Genomic DNA, 14,878 nt, shown 5'->3' with positions numbered 1-14,878 from the left:
TGAGTTCTAAAGCTGTTTGCCATTCCTTTTGCATGGACCTCAGCAGAAAATATATTTTTTAGTGTCAGCTGTCATTTTTCTTTTTTTTTTTTTTTTTTTAATATTGTACTCTGTTTATGTCTTTAGCTTAGGGAATATTATCTGTTTACATTTCAAGAAATTACCTAAAACATACATTTGTTACTGTTTAGAAGCATGAGTTTGGACACTGACTGGACAGAACTAGAATGTCTGTATATTGAGTTTACAGGATCTTATGGCCTATAATGTAGAGCTTTTTAATATGTGCATATTGGCCACTGCAACTGCTGTTGATCATTGTGTGTTCAATTCAGTTGCTTATCTATCTATCTATCTATCTATCTATCTATCTATCTATCTATCTATCATCTATTTATCTATCTGTTATGTTGGGTAAGACTGTAGGTTCGTTCTCTCCTTGATAAGTTTTCATGTTGCTTTCTTGCATGAAACTTAGTCTCCAGGGAAGACGATTTATTGTCAGATCCATTTCTTGAGTCCCCTGGGATCTGTGTCCAAAGTTCATGGCTTCTTCAACAATCGGGACTCACCTTCTATGTCTGTGAGACAACCATGGGCAACAGTAATAGCACATAATGTATTGGCAGTCCTTTGGAGAGCTGTAACCACAACTTCAAAGCAAGCTTTTTGTTGGTGGTTTTATTTGAAAAGATATGGGTCTTATAGAGAGCACCATCAGCCCAATGGGAAATTTTCCTTTACACACCAAATGTCTATGCATTCACAGACTTATATGTATGGTAGGCATTTTATGGAAGATGGATAATTCCTTATGATAGTTTAGACATCTTTAATGTTTTTTTCTCCTTCTTATGTGTTTATGTGTTTATATTTGTCCCTTCTCTATAATGAAATCCTTCTACTTTTTCCATTTTCCCCTTTAGATGACATGTTCCCTGTTACCTCCTGTCTATTATTCACCCACATCCCACCATGGTCTGTTTTTACTTTTCTGGCTACTGTATTTACTCCAGGTTGTGTGCTTACATCTGAATATTACATCTGAATAATATGAATGAGCTAGGAACTTTCTATGAGAGAGAACATGTAATGTCTCTCTTTCTGGGTCTGGGTTACTCCAGTCAGTGTGATCTATTCTAAGTCCATCCATTTACCTGCAAATGTCATGACTTCAATTTTTTTTAGAGCTCAATAATATTTTATAGTGTATATATACATTCTTATTTGACAGTTGAAGGACATTTGCGTTGTTTCCATTTTGTATCTATTATGAATATAACATCAATGGTCATGGGTGACCATGTATCTGTGTAATAAGATGTTGAGCCTTTTGAGCATATGGCAAGGAGTGGTAGAGGTGACTCACGTGTTAAATTTATTTAACTTGAGGATTTGTTTATTTAATTGAGGATACTCTATATTCATTTCCAGAATGGCAACTTTTTTGTTCATAGTATTTATATTTCCTATGATTTTGTTTTTTGTTGTTTTTGCTGATTGGATTATTTGTAGTATTCTTTCTTTACTGTGAGAAAGAGTGGTTTGCTGTCTTGAGCATGGATAATTACTTCCCAGTTTTCTTGTATTTATCTGTTTTTCACATGAAATATATTATTTCCTGTGTTCTCATATATAATTCATCTAATTTTCCTGTGTATGTTTTGCCTCTAATTATATTATTATTATATCTATTATACACTATGCTACTTTAGTAAAATGAATTGTGTTAATTCATGACTGTCTTCAAATGTACTATGTCTCCATCAGTTTTCAGAGTATTTTTTCTGAGTGTAACAATATGGTTGATGGTGATTTTCTCTCCAATTTTTAAATGTCTTTCCATGCTCTGCTGGTTTTGGGATCACTGACCAGACACCAAGTAATTCTGTTACTTGAGTCTTTTCATGTGGTTTTACCTTGTTCTTGAATAGCATTTAGTATTAATTTAGTATTAATTCCTGTTTGACCCCCTTAATATTAAAGATCCACAAGCCAGCTATCCATTGTTCTTCAAAGAGAGAATCGAAGAAAAAAAAAAAACAGAAGAACATGTCCCAGGTCAGTGGTCATGTCTACTCTATTTCTAAAAATATTATAGTTTAATACATTGCAAGTCTTTAATTTTCTGCTTCTGATGATTTTTTAAATCTTATTTTGAAAATTTTTGCCAGCAGACCAATAAAGTCACATACTGCGATTAACCAGACCTAGTGACTAGACAACTCTATGCATTTTTATGCAGCTGCAATACTCATTTGGAATAGGAGATTCAGATGTGTTTTTATGTTTTCACTTTTGAATATATGTTTATGTACTAATCCAACACCAAACACCCAAAATCTTGTGATCGAATTACAGTAAGAAAAGCATTTACCTTTCTTTACATCCTTTTTCATAACTGGTGGTCATTACCTTCATGGCAGTCATGTGTGGCTTAATTCTGCCATGAAACTAATGTTTTTGAGTATAGACTGAGATTGTAATCTACCTATATTTCTTTTTGGTGTTTAATATCGCAGTTGATATGTCCATATGTTTGTTGGTACTTCATATCTGTTTGTCTTAAGAGAATCACTCACTTCTTTAGGAAGCTCAGTGGTGTGTCTTCCCAAAGTAGAGAGATCAGTAGCTTTACTTTTTGTCCCCTTTACTTTTTTTTTGTTCCCACATCATCCAACTGTGCAGAACACTTGGGCTTGGACTTATTATGTAGAATTATGTGGAATGCATCCATGTAATGTCTTATGGGTATTGACTAGCGTGTATAAACTATTACATTAGATGTAGAGAGGCTATCTCTCATGATGGCCTTGTTCTACACACTTTGTTTGAATGTCAGCTCTCCACACCTACCCTGCAGCTTCACTGTTCTGAAATTTCTATTTGTCTATGGTGGCTCTTGTATATTCTTAGGAAAATTTTAGATTACATTAAGTGTGTCTGATGCAAAGTTTTCTGTCTACTTGTTAGTGGCTCAAATATTTATGCAGAATTAATTGCACAGACTACTTGATTTTTTATGTTACAGAAAATCCCAAAGTCTTTGTCTTCTTTGCCCAGAAGTTAATCATGAGTTCTGCCTTTCATACCTACTTCTTTGCTATTTAATGGTGTGGCATTGCACCTAGAGTTTAAAATCATACCTGACCCTGTTAGAATAGAGTTATGTAAGACCCAATAGAGACAGGATTGACTCAAGTGTCTGGATTTTAGCATGATTTTCAGGTAGAAAATTTAAGAATACACGTTCTCATCACAGATGTCCTTCTGAGACATGTACATTGTGATCCTGTGATAAATAACCATGTCCAGACCTTAAATGTGTTTCTTTTCTCATTGATACTGCTTATAAAAGTATTGTGTCATCCTATTTTCACAGAGTTCAAGAATTCGTTACAGAATGTGACTATATTGGAAATCCTCTGTTTGATGAATTTTTAAATTTTTAATGATAATTGTCCTCACTCATCTGCATTCTGTCTCCTTATTCTACCCTGTAGCACATAGTCAAATTGTCTCCTTATTCTACCCTGTAGCACATAGTCAAATTGTAATTTTTTGTTTCAAGATCTGTTGACATTCCGGGATGTGGCCGTGGACTTCTCCCAGGAGGAGTGGGGAAGCCTGGACTCTGCTGAGAGGGCTTTGTACATTGATGTGATGTTGAAGAATTACAGCAACCTGGTCTCTGTCAGTGAGAACATTTTGCTTGTAGAATTCTTAACTCATCTTTTGTAAATACTGACCCTATAGGTTGTAAACTCTCCATATAAGCTGTCATTTAAAAAAACCCAGAAGACTAGGCAAAGTTTAGTAATGAAAAAGAAAATTTTCAAGAGGTTTGCCTACCTATGCTAGCAGAAGACAGCCAGAGAATGTGTCTACTATGATCAAGTATGTGGTGGAGAGACTGAAGACAAAGAGAAGCATAGTGGTTTGTGCACTATAAAGAAGAGCTGGAACAGAAGACCTAAGCACAGTGAGGAACAGCCAGATGTGAGAAGGCTGCATTGGCACCTGAGGCCATGGTGATGTCACGGGCCACACTGCCACTACTGAGGGCCATGTCTGGGTCCATGGCCCTACTCCAATGCATCTGTGGCTCAATGTCTGTGGCCTGTGTTACCACCAAAGGCCATGCCAATGTCTGTGGTCTGCGTGCAGGCTGCTGCCTGAAGTCATGTTGATGACTGAGGGGCTCCCTGAGCTTTCCCTGCCTCTACCAGTCATGACATGGTTAGGCAAGCCGTGACTTGGGCATGGGAGAGCTATCCCTGATGACATGGGTGCAGGAGAGTTGATGAGCAAACTAACTCAGCTACCATCTAGAATCAGTTCCAGAACTATGAGTTACTCCACCCCGACATCTACCACATCTGTGATCTGCAGACCAGTTCTCCTGAACCAAACTGCATGATCTTCATGACTCATGGCAACAGCAGGATATCCAAGAGGAGTCTTGGCAAGCGTTCTGTACTAGTGGTGTGGCAGAAGCAAAAGGCTTGAAACCAGAGCAATTACTCATTGCAATAAGCATTTGCAAGTAAAGCTGTTTGAGCAAAGGGGTATATGATGTGATATAGGTGATGGGGGAGTGGACTTGGACATGCACAACACATTGTACATTGTAACAGTTATTTGAGGTATTAGAGAAGGCTGCTGTTGATACAAGAGCATGTAGTTTTCCATAAGAGTTAAACAAAGAAATTTTTTAACTTTTTTAAAAAAATTATTAAAAACTAAATTTTTAAGTTTCACTTGAGGAGTAAGTTACAAAGATAGAAGGAAGTTATGGAAGGACTGGGATATCAGTGAAATTAAGGTGCATGATGCAAAATTTATAATCAGTAAAAAAATATGTTATGGAAAAAAGAACATTTTCATGGTATTTAGTTTTTTTGTTTTTTTTTTTTTTCATTTTAGAAGTATCATGCACCCTTGATTTTGGTTCCAAGATACATTCTGAAGTTCAGTAGTGTATACTATATCCAGCCATATCTTAAGCCTCCATAACCATCATTTCAATTGACAATGTTTTAATTGTAAGAGAACTGAAGATATGCAAACTGGAAATTCTCCCAGAACATGCTGGACATTCTGACAGGACATAGTACTTCGGGATTTATTCCTAGATTCCTCTACTTTGAGCACTTCTCATGTACAGAGCACAACACTGTCTCATACATCTATATTGTTTCCCACAATTCAAGCATTGATCATAGGTTTCCTCACAGAACACATGGATTATTGTGTGCAGAGTAGGACTGGTCACCTGCCTGGAGCAAATGAGGTTGCCCTGGAGGATGGATAATTGTAGTAGCCAAAGCCAGGGAGGGCAAGTGAGTGAGCAGGACAACAGTGAAGGGTTCAAGTGAAAGAGAAAGCAAGAGCTGAAACTGCCTTTGCTGAATTCAATTCTCCTTGAAAGGCTTCCTGGTCCTTGCGCTTACTACAGTCTCCTGTCCTCAACATGCATCCTGCCTGCTGTAACTCTTAGAAGTCGTTGTGACTTATGAAACCTGTAGATCTGTATGGAGCCTTAGTACTAGTACAATGTGCATTTTTACTTGACAGTGATGGCATCAGATTGTAATAATTTTTACAAATTATAAGTCTAATATGATTCCATGAAGTAGTATTATTTTGTAATTGCCTAATTTGCTTGTATGTCTTCATATGACATGTATCATTTTCATTCTAGTGGAGAATACACAAAAATCCTTTTAGAAAAATAATCTTAGGAGGTTATGTACAGAGTATACATGATAATAACCATATAAGGAAAGTTAGAAAATACAGGAGTGTGAGGAGCTCTGACAATGGAGAAAAAGATATGAGCAATAGGTGCCTATGAAAGCCCTGCCTCGAGTGATCTAGAGCCTTGGATAGCTGGCAAAATATTTGCTTTGCATCCATTAATTTTGAACACTCTAATGTCATTTATTTATTTATTTAAGAAAGGAAATAAACCCTTGGATGTTTTTCAGTAAGCCTTTAATCTTACAAGGAAATGGGTCTCCTGAAGAGTAATTTTCATTGTTATATATTAGGAAATACATTCACTGTGAGCCTGGGGTTGGATTAAAGTCTTCATCCATTTCTGAGGAAAAAAAATTAAAATGAGATATTTGTACTCTGAATATAATCAGTGAGTGAGCTCCGTCTCAAAGAGAATTACTTACCCCCACTTGTTCGTTCCATCATGTGCCAAGTTAGGCATTTTTTCAACAAATATGAAATATCTATTAGAAATCACTTACTTTGAAGGCTGGCATGCTGTTTTTGTGAGGATCCATACAGTTACAGTGAATGAATAGTGTCAGCTACTGAGAGCTTGGTTCTAAACAGTTGCAGTTTGACTTAGTTTTTAAGAACTTAGAGAGACAGCCTTTTATCACATGTGTCATCTGGGAACAAGCCCTATTAATCTGAATTATATTTATTTTCAGAGAACTATTGCATATGCGATACTGTCTGTCAACATGTGAGGATTGAAAAGGAGTCTTGTCAGTGTAATGAGCTTGGTGAAATGCTTCATGAACCCTCCAACTCTGCACTTTATAAAAGAAGTGACACTACAGAAACCTCTAATAACTACAGATGCTGTAGGGACAGGGATGCCTCTGTTGACTCATCAAACCCAGATCAACTTAAACGGATGCACACTGGAGAAGAACCTTGCCATTCTAAAGACTGTGAGAAATCTTCCAGTTTGTATTCCAACATTAGTGAAGATCAGAGACTCTACACTGCAAAGAAAGAGCTCAAGCAGGATGAACATGATGACCATTTCAGCTCTACACACAGTCTCATGCAACAAACAATATACATTAGAGAGAAACGATACCAGTGTGGGCAATGCAGGAAGCACTTCAGTACTGCCTCAAGCTTCAGCATGCATCAGAGAATTAATACTGGAGAGAAACCCTACAAGTGCAATGTTTGAGACAAATCCTTTAACAAGTGCACAAATCTTAAAACACATCAAAGGCTTCATACTGGAGAGAAACCCTACAAATGCAAAGAATGTGAAAAGTCATTTGTGCAGGTGTCTGCACTTAAAAGCCATCAGAGAAGGCATACTGGAGAGAAGCCTTACAAATGCAATGGGTGTGACAGATCCTTTTCCCACTGTGCATCATTAAGATGGCATCAGAAAACGCATTTTCCTGAGGTACGTTATGAATGCAAAGAATGTGGTAAGTCCTTTGAATTATCACATCTTAAAAGGCATTACAGAATCCACACTGGTGAAAAGCCTTACAGATGTGAGGTGTGTGATAAATCTTTTACTATAAATTCAACTCTTAAAACTCATCAGAAAATTCATACTAGAGAGAAACCTTACAAATGTAGAGAATGTGACAAACATTTTATTAAGTGCTCACATCTTAAAATACACCAGAGTGTTCATACTGGTGAGAAACCTTACAAATGTAAGGAATGTGGGAAATCTTTTACTAAGTGCTCAACTCTTCAAACACATCAGAAAATTCATACTGGAGAGAAACCATACAAATGTATGGAATGTGACAAATCCTTTATCCAGGTCTCACATCTTAGAACACATCAGCGACTTCATACTGGAGAGAGACCTTACAGATGTAAAGAATGTGACAAATCTTTTCGTGACAGCTCAACACTTAGAGCACATAAGAAAATTCATACTGGAGAGAAACCATACAAATGTTTGGAATGTGATAAATCCTTTACCTGGTACCCACATCTAAGAAGACATCAGAGAGTTCATACTGGAGAAAGACCTTATAAATGTAAGGAATGTGACAAATCTTTTATCTGGTACTCAAATCTTAGAGTCCATCAGAACTTTCATTCTTCAAAGAAACCTTACAAATGTGTGGAATGTGACAAATCCTTTACCCAGTATGTACATCTTAATACACATCAGAGAGTTCATACTGGTGAGAGACCTTACTGATGTAAGGAATGTGACAAATATTTTACTAGGTGCTCATATCTTAGAGTCCATCAAAAAATTCATACTAGAGATAAACTTTATAAATGTAGGAAATGTGACAAATCTCTTACCAGATGCTCACAACTTAGAATACATTAGAGTGTTTGTACTGAAAAGAGACCTTACAGATACATGGATTGTGACAAATCTTTTCCTATGGGGTCAGCTCTTAGAGCACATCATACAACTCACGCAGGAGAGAAATCTTACAAAAGCAAAGAGTTCATAAGAGACTTTATAGATGTAAGAAATGTGGCAAATTCTTTACTCAGTACTCAACTCTAAGAGACCATCAGAGAATTCATACTGGAGAGAAACCTCAAAATGCAAAGACTGACAAATCTTTCATGTGGATTTCAAATCTTAGAAGACATCAAAAAATTCATACTGGAGAAAACCATAACATTGTAAATAATGTGACATAATATTTATCTGGTATTCCCTGCTTGTAAATCACAACATGAGAAGTAATGGAAATATAAAAATAACAAGTTTGTGAAATCCTTTAATGAAGACTTAAATCTCACAAAATGTATCAGAGTTCATATTAAAATAAAATTCTATAAATGTAACTGTGTGGGAAGCTTTTTATTTCTTTTTAATATTGGCCTGCAAGTATATCTGTGCACTGCATGTATGTCTGGTGCAGGTAGAAGCCAGAAAGAGAGCATCAGATCCTCTGAATTTGGCAGTACAGAGAGTTGTGTGTAGCTATTTGTATGTTAAGAATTGTACTCTGGTTCTCTGGAAGAGCAACCAGTACTCTTAACCACTGAGCCTTCCCTCCCATCCTTGGGAAAATCTATAACAAAAACATTTAGCCCATTCAACATCCAACCATTCATAATAATGCCAGGCAAGGTGGTACACGCCTTTAATCACAGCACTCAGAAGACAGAGACTAGAAGATCACTGAAAGTTCAGTTGTAAGACTGCTAGAACCACATAGACTTTATATCAAAAAATAATGACAACATATAATAACCTTAAAGCTTTGACAAAGACATATAATTATACTGTATATCACATAGATCATACTTCTGAGAAATTATGTAAAGGTATACCACACATAATCCCGAAGTGTTGTTCATTGGAAATTACATCGTCCTAAATGTATTAAATTTGACAAATCCTTTACAAAAATAGTGCTGAAATTGCAAAGATAAAATAAAATTTATCCTGAAAGAAAAAGCCTGTAATCAATTCTCATAATTTATTCACCTTTCAAATGTTTCATATTAGAGTTAAGCCTTACAAATACCAAGGAGATAAACTGACAAGAGATAGGCTATGCATGTGGCATAATTGGAATGCTGACATACAACATAGAAATCCTCAAAGGCAAAGGCTGATCCCAACGATCTAGACAGAGATGTAGGTTCATCCATATAAGTTTTAGGCCAGCCTAGTCAACAATAGGAATTACAAGTCAGGATTGCAGGGAGAAAACACAGTCTCGGAGATGGGAGACAAAGAATGCAATACCTGGAGGTAAGCAGAATTTTTTTTTGAAGTACTAATGGGAAAATATTTGCTCCAAACTCTAAAATGAAACAATATAGCTGCCATTACCAGCAATTACACCCTCATGGAATTAATGGAGATCCTAGAACACTCCATGAGCCATGATGAGATGGTAATTGCCCCAGTCTTTCACAGTTGCTTATTCTTAGTAATTTCTCAACAGTTATGGGTCTCTGCATTATCTACCTCCTACTGCAAGAGGAGTCTTCCTTCACCATTTTACAAACTGATCATTAGAAACATGAATATTTAGATGGCAGATTAATAATATGTTCATTAAGAAAACATCAATAGTTTCTGTCCTTGGATTTATACTTCCAAAGCCTTTGTTTTGTATTGTTTGTTTTTTTTTTTTTAACCATGGTATGAATTTCTCCAAGGAGCAGGCCTCAAGTCCATTCAAGAATGAGCTTGCTTATGCCTTTACACAATAGTGCCAGTAGGTACACAATGCACACATCTTGGCTAGTACTTTGATACTATAGGATGCATGGTCCAGGGGTAAGTAAGACTGTGACATCCTTTCTCTGCCAGCAGCCTGCACAAGACTTTGCAGTGCTATAAAATCTAGTCAGTTGGGAGAGTTTCCTAGTAAGTTCAAGACTGCTCTTTGTCTACCCTGAAACCAGAGTGTTGTCTTCAGTAACACCATGTGCTTAGGATGGCCATGCAAGAGCACTGACAATGACCTCTTTTTTAGGGGTCTCTATGACGAGTAAGACCTAAGTAGATACCCATATCTTGTACAGAGACGTCCAATTAATAGCCCTGGCATTGAGAGCAACATTGCTCATTTTATTTACACGTGAGTAATATACCTTTGTAGATACTGTGACATTTTCATTTACCCATGTGTCAGTTGATGGATGTCTAAATTGATTCCATTGCCTAGGTACTGTGAATAAAGGTGAAATGAACATGATGCCCAAGTGCTCTTTGGTAAAGATGGAGAGTCCTTGGAGACCATGTCTGGGATAGGTTGTGTATCAGTTCCCTCTGAGATTAAACCTTCCAACTTGGAGGAAGCTCCTTAAAACACAGAATATTAAAGCAGAGGTAAAGAAATGGGAGGTGATACATTCAGCCCTATAGAGAATCACATGAAGCTCAGAAATTGTTGACTTAATACCTTCAGGAGATCCTATAAATTGGCAAGATTCACTAGTGCCCTCTTGCCTCATGCACATATAATTGGTAAGGACTGCTGACACCATCAGTCACACCAGTATAACTCATTGGCCCACTGGGATTTAGAGATGACTCAGTGGTTAAGGACATTGTCTGCTCTTACAAAAGACTCATTTTGAATTTCCTCACCCTCACATGGGTACTTAATCTGTAATCTCAACCCAGGGTATCCAGTGCCCTCTTCTGGCCTCTGTGAGCTACAGGAACACACATGGTGCATAGATATACATGTAGACAAAACACTCCTTAAAAAGAAAGAAAATTGACTCACCAAGTAGGACTTTGTTGTTTCCCAACATTGATCCGTCATTAGTTCCTTATTTATAATAAATAAAGGTGTGTCTTTGTTCCCTAAGAATAATGCCACACATCAGGTGTGATGGTTTGTATATGATTGGCCCAGAAAGTGGCACTAGTAGAAGATGTGGCCTTGTTGGAGTAGGTGTATCACTGTGGGTGTGGGCTTTAAGACCCTCATCCTAGCTGTCTGGAAGCCAGTATTTGTTGGGCCTTGGACAAGGTAACTCCATTTAACCTGTGCCCTTCAGTCATGTAACACACAGGTAGAGGGTGTGATTAGCAGGTCTCCACCTCTAGAGATTAAAATATTAATGAGTTATCTAAATGGGGGGGATGTAGCTAATTAAGTTATTCCCTCCCCTTTTCCTGCTCCCTATAAAGGTCAGGGGAGCCTGGCTTTGGTGGAGGAGTGTGCACCATCTACACCCATTCACCACGCCATGAACAATAAAAGCTTTGGAAAACCGGACTCCACGTGTCGCCTGGGCCTTCCTGCGCCTGCTGCCAGATTCCCAGCCTTTGGAACCTTGAACTGCAGCCGCAGGCTTGCCGGCAGCGGCTGTGTGAATGTGGGACCTCCACCAGTGTGGGAAGCCTGCCCCGACCCGCTGTCAGACCACTGTGGGACCCCACCAGATTCTTTCCCCCACCCCCGTGAGGTTTTTTTCCCCACAAGTATTCTGCTAGCAGCCTTCAGATGAAGATGCAGAACTCTCAGCTCCTCCTGTACCATACCTGCCTGGGTGCTGCCATGATCCCACTTTGATGATAATGGACTGAACCTCTGATCCTGTAAGCCAGCCCCAATTAAATGTTCTTATAAAAGTTGCCTTTGTCATGGTGTCTGTTTACAGCAATAAAACTCTAAGACATCAGATCTTTAATTGTGTCACCCAGATTTATTTATTTAAATGTGTGTGTGTGTGTGTGTGTGTGTGTGTGTGTATAACTGATTTTAAAAGCAGATTCTCTAGTATTCACTCCAACAGCAGTATTTGACCTCAGTCCCCCATGTATATGGCAAGAATAGTGTCATCTTTTCTGTTCCTGATGATGGCCACTGTAGCTAGGGCAGTATGGTAGCTCAAAGGAATCCTTGTCTGCATTTCACTGATAGATTTATAAACTTTTTTGTTTTAATTTTTCTTTGGGTTTCTTGACTTTTTTGTTCATTCATTTATTTTCTACATTTTGCTGTTCCTTACCATTTTTGAGATAAAACTGTAATTGTAAATGTTTCCATTCCTTTTCCTACTGCCAAATCCTCCCATATCTTCTTCCATGCCCTTTTTAAAATTTATGGCTTCTCATTTCATAATTGTTTGCAAATTGTTCACAAATTCTTCCTTGAGCCTTAGGTGCAGGAGTGCCAATGGGCATGGGCTCTAGAAGCCTATATTTTGATTAGTTGTGGATTTTTTGTAGTGGTCTCTGTCTATTGAACGAGGAGTTTCCGAGATGAGGGACGAAGACTACATTTATTTGTGGGTATGGGTAAAAATGTTTAGATATTTTTTATCAGAGATTATCCTGATTTAGTAAAATGGTGATTGTTGGCTCTCTAAGATTCCTGACATCACCCACCCTGAGTAGGTATCTATGTTTTCAGTACCAGACATGGTTTCCTTTTTAAAAAGAGTGTCTTAAGTCCAACTAGAGAGCTTTTGGTTACCACCAAGGTGAGCCTGCATCCTTGGAGTTGTCCTGCCAAGATGAACATGGATGTAGTTCATAGGTACCATAGATGTGTAGGACTGTCCATTAGATTCCTCTTTTGTAAGTGTTGGTGTTCAAGAATTGCCTCACAAACTACACCAACACTGATCTCAGCCAGACAGGGATAGTTTATCAAGCATACACCCCAGGACGGGTAGACCAGAGCCATAGTCCGGATTTGGAACATGAATCATGGCATTGAATTAAGATTCTACAGGGTTTTAAAGCCCCTAAGTCCACAATCATCTGTGCCAAGTTATTTCCCCAATCAGGATTTAGGGGCACAGTGATTTCCTTAGGAACATGTCTTTGTTGTATATTTATCCTACTTCCATTGGTTGGGGTATTCCATTGGTGACAGGGGACTTCCCTTGTCTAATAGTCATGTCTTCACTTGTCTACCATAATAGAACTTGTCTAACATTCATGTCTTAACTTGCCAACCAGGATGTCAGTTACCTACAGACGTGTCTCTTTCTGTCAGGTAGGATGTTAGTTCCAAGGGAGTTCTTGGGAACTTAAACTTTACTGGACCACTACTCAAAATGGAAGTATTGTTCCAAATAATTTCTTATATTGGTGAAGATGTCTCTCCCATGTAGAGGTCCATCCCAGGGGCAGCTTATTATCATAAAAATTTATACACAGGAGCAGAAAGTGCTGTTGGGTGGTGGGCTTGGGTCCGAGCCTACTATGGGTAATTATACAAAACAGTTCTACCGACTTCTATTGTTTCCAAGGGCACAGAACATAACAGAATGTGTGATCAATCTTGGCACTAGGAAGTTTCCTAATAACAGCAGAAACATATGAAAAAGTTTCCTTATAATCACAGCTATCCAGGTCCTTAACATTTTCCTAGGCCTTAACATTCCATCTAGGTCTTAATATTTTACCTAGACCTTAACAGGAAGCTTGCATGCTGATTCTGGTATCATAAAAGCTATTCCTCACAGAGAAATTTTCTTTATTTTGAGACAGAGTCTCTCTGTGTATTACCAGCTGATGTGGATTCTCTATGTATACCAGATTGGCCTTGAACACAGAATTACCCTTACTCTTGCCTACTGAGTTTTGGGGTTGACAGATTGCATGGTCTTGCCCTACTATATATTACATTTCTGATGTCTTTGTTTGTTTGTTTTCAGAGACAGGGATTCACTGTGTAACCTTGGCTGACCTGGAACTTACTCTGTAGATCAGGCTGGCTCTGACCTCACAGAAACTGTAGGAGTGCACCACGGCTTTCAACGTGTAATGTCTTGACAGTTGCCCAAAGTAAAGGCACAATGTATTTGATAGGAGTGAGTTAAGACATGGATCTTGTGTCTGCTGACATTAAAGACTTCTATCATGCTAAATTGTAAACTCTAATTGAAATAAATCAATATCCATGTGCATATAACATATGAAGTGTAAGCAACATGAAATAAGTAATATGAAATAAACTACAGGTAGGAATGACACTGAAGCAACTATACAATGCAACTCTGAAACCAACTGCAAGACCTTGACAGGATTCTATCAGAACTTCAAAGAACTAACAGCAAAGCAACTTAACATTTAGTACTTTTTGACATTAAAAAAGGGCAATACTTCTTGTGAATATTTTGACTATATTCTTCGATGCTGAGGTTTGATCTGTTGGTGTGTATTGTAATGCTAAATACTTGCCCCAAGGTCTGGTTGCCCCCAGGGATTAAGAGATACATACACCAAATAATGTTACGTAACCTTGCTCCTTAATTTAAAACTATTGGTTGAGTAAAGATGACAACAGCATGTAGCTGGGCAGAAGGGAGGCAGTCAGATTTCAGTTCCCAGTCTTAGAGTCTGAGACAGAGACTAAGAGCAGAGAGGTGAAGAGAGGAGAAGGTGCCCTGGGGTAGATAATGAGACAGTGGCCACGAATGGCTGGCCAGCTGGATAAGAGAAGCCAAGGAGAAATGTGCCAAGTTGTATCAGAGAGTTATTGACAGGAAAGTAAACAAAATACCTTAGAGGGTTGCTATCTGCCCAGCTCTAATGCTTTAAGGCTTATTATAAATATAAAGGTTTTTTGTCTTTTATTTGGGAAGTAAATGATCTAAGATGAGGTAGAATTAATATTTACAATTAATATTTACAACATTTGGGAAACCAACATGTGGCACAAACTTTCTTTAGCCT

The 14,878-nt window shown here is 38.0% G+C and overlaps 1 pseudogene; it reads left to right on the top strand.

Annotated features, from left to right (window-relative positions):
* Positions 1-2,052: 2,052 nt before the first annotated feature.
* Positions 2,053-8,620, top strand: LOC143440602 (uncharacterized; annotated as a pseudogene).
* Positions 8,621-14,878: the final 6,258 nt, after the last annotated feature.

This window comes from Arvicanthis niloticus, chromosome 30 (assembly GCF_011762505.2).
Source record: "Arvicanthis niloticus isolate mArvNil1 chromosome 30, mArvNil1.pat.X, whole genome shotgun sequence".
Taxonomy (NCBI): domain Eukaryota; kingdom Metazoa; phylum Chordata; class Mammalia; order Rodentia; family Muridae; genus Arvicanthis; species Arvicanthis niloticus.
This window is presented reverse-complemented; position numbering and strand designations above follow the sequence as displayed.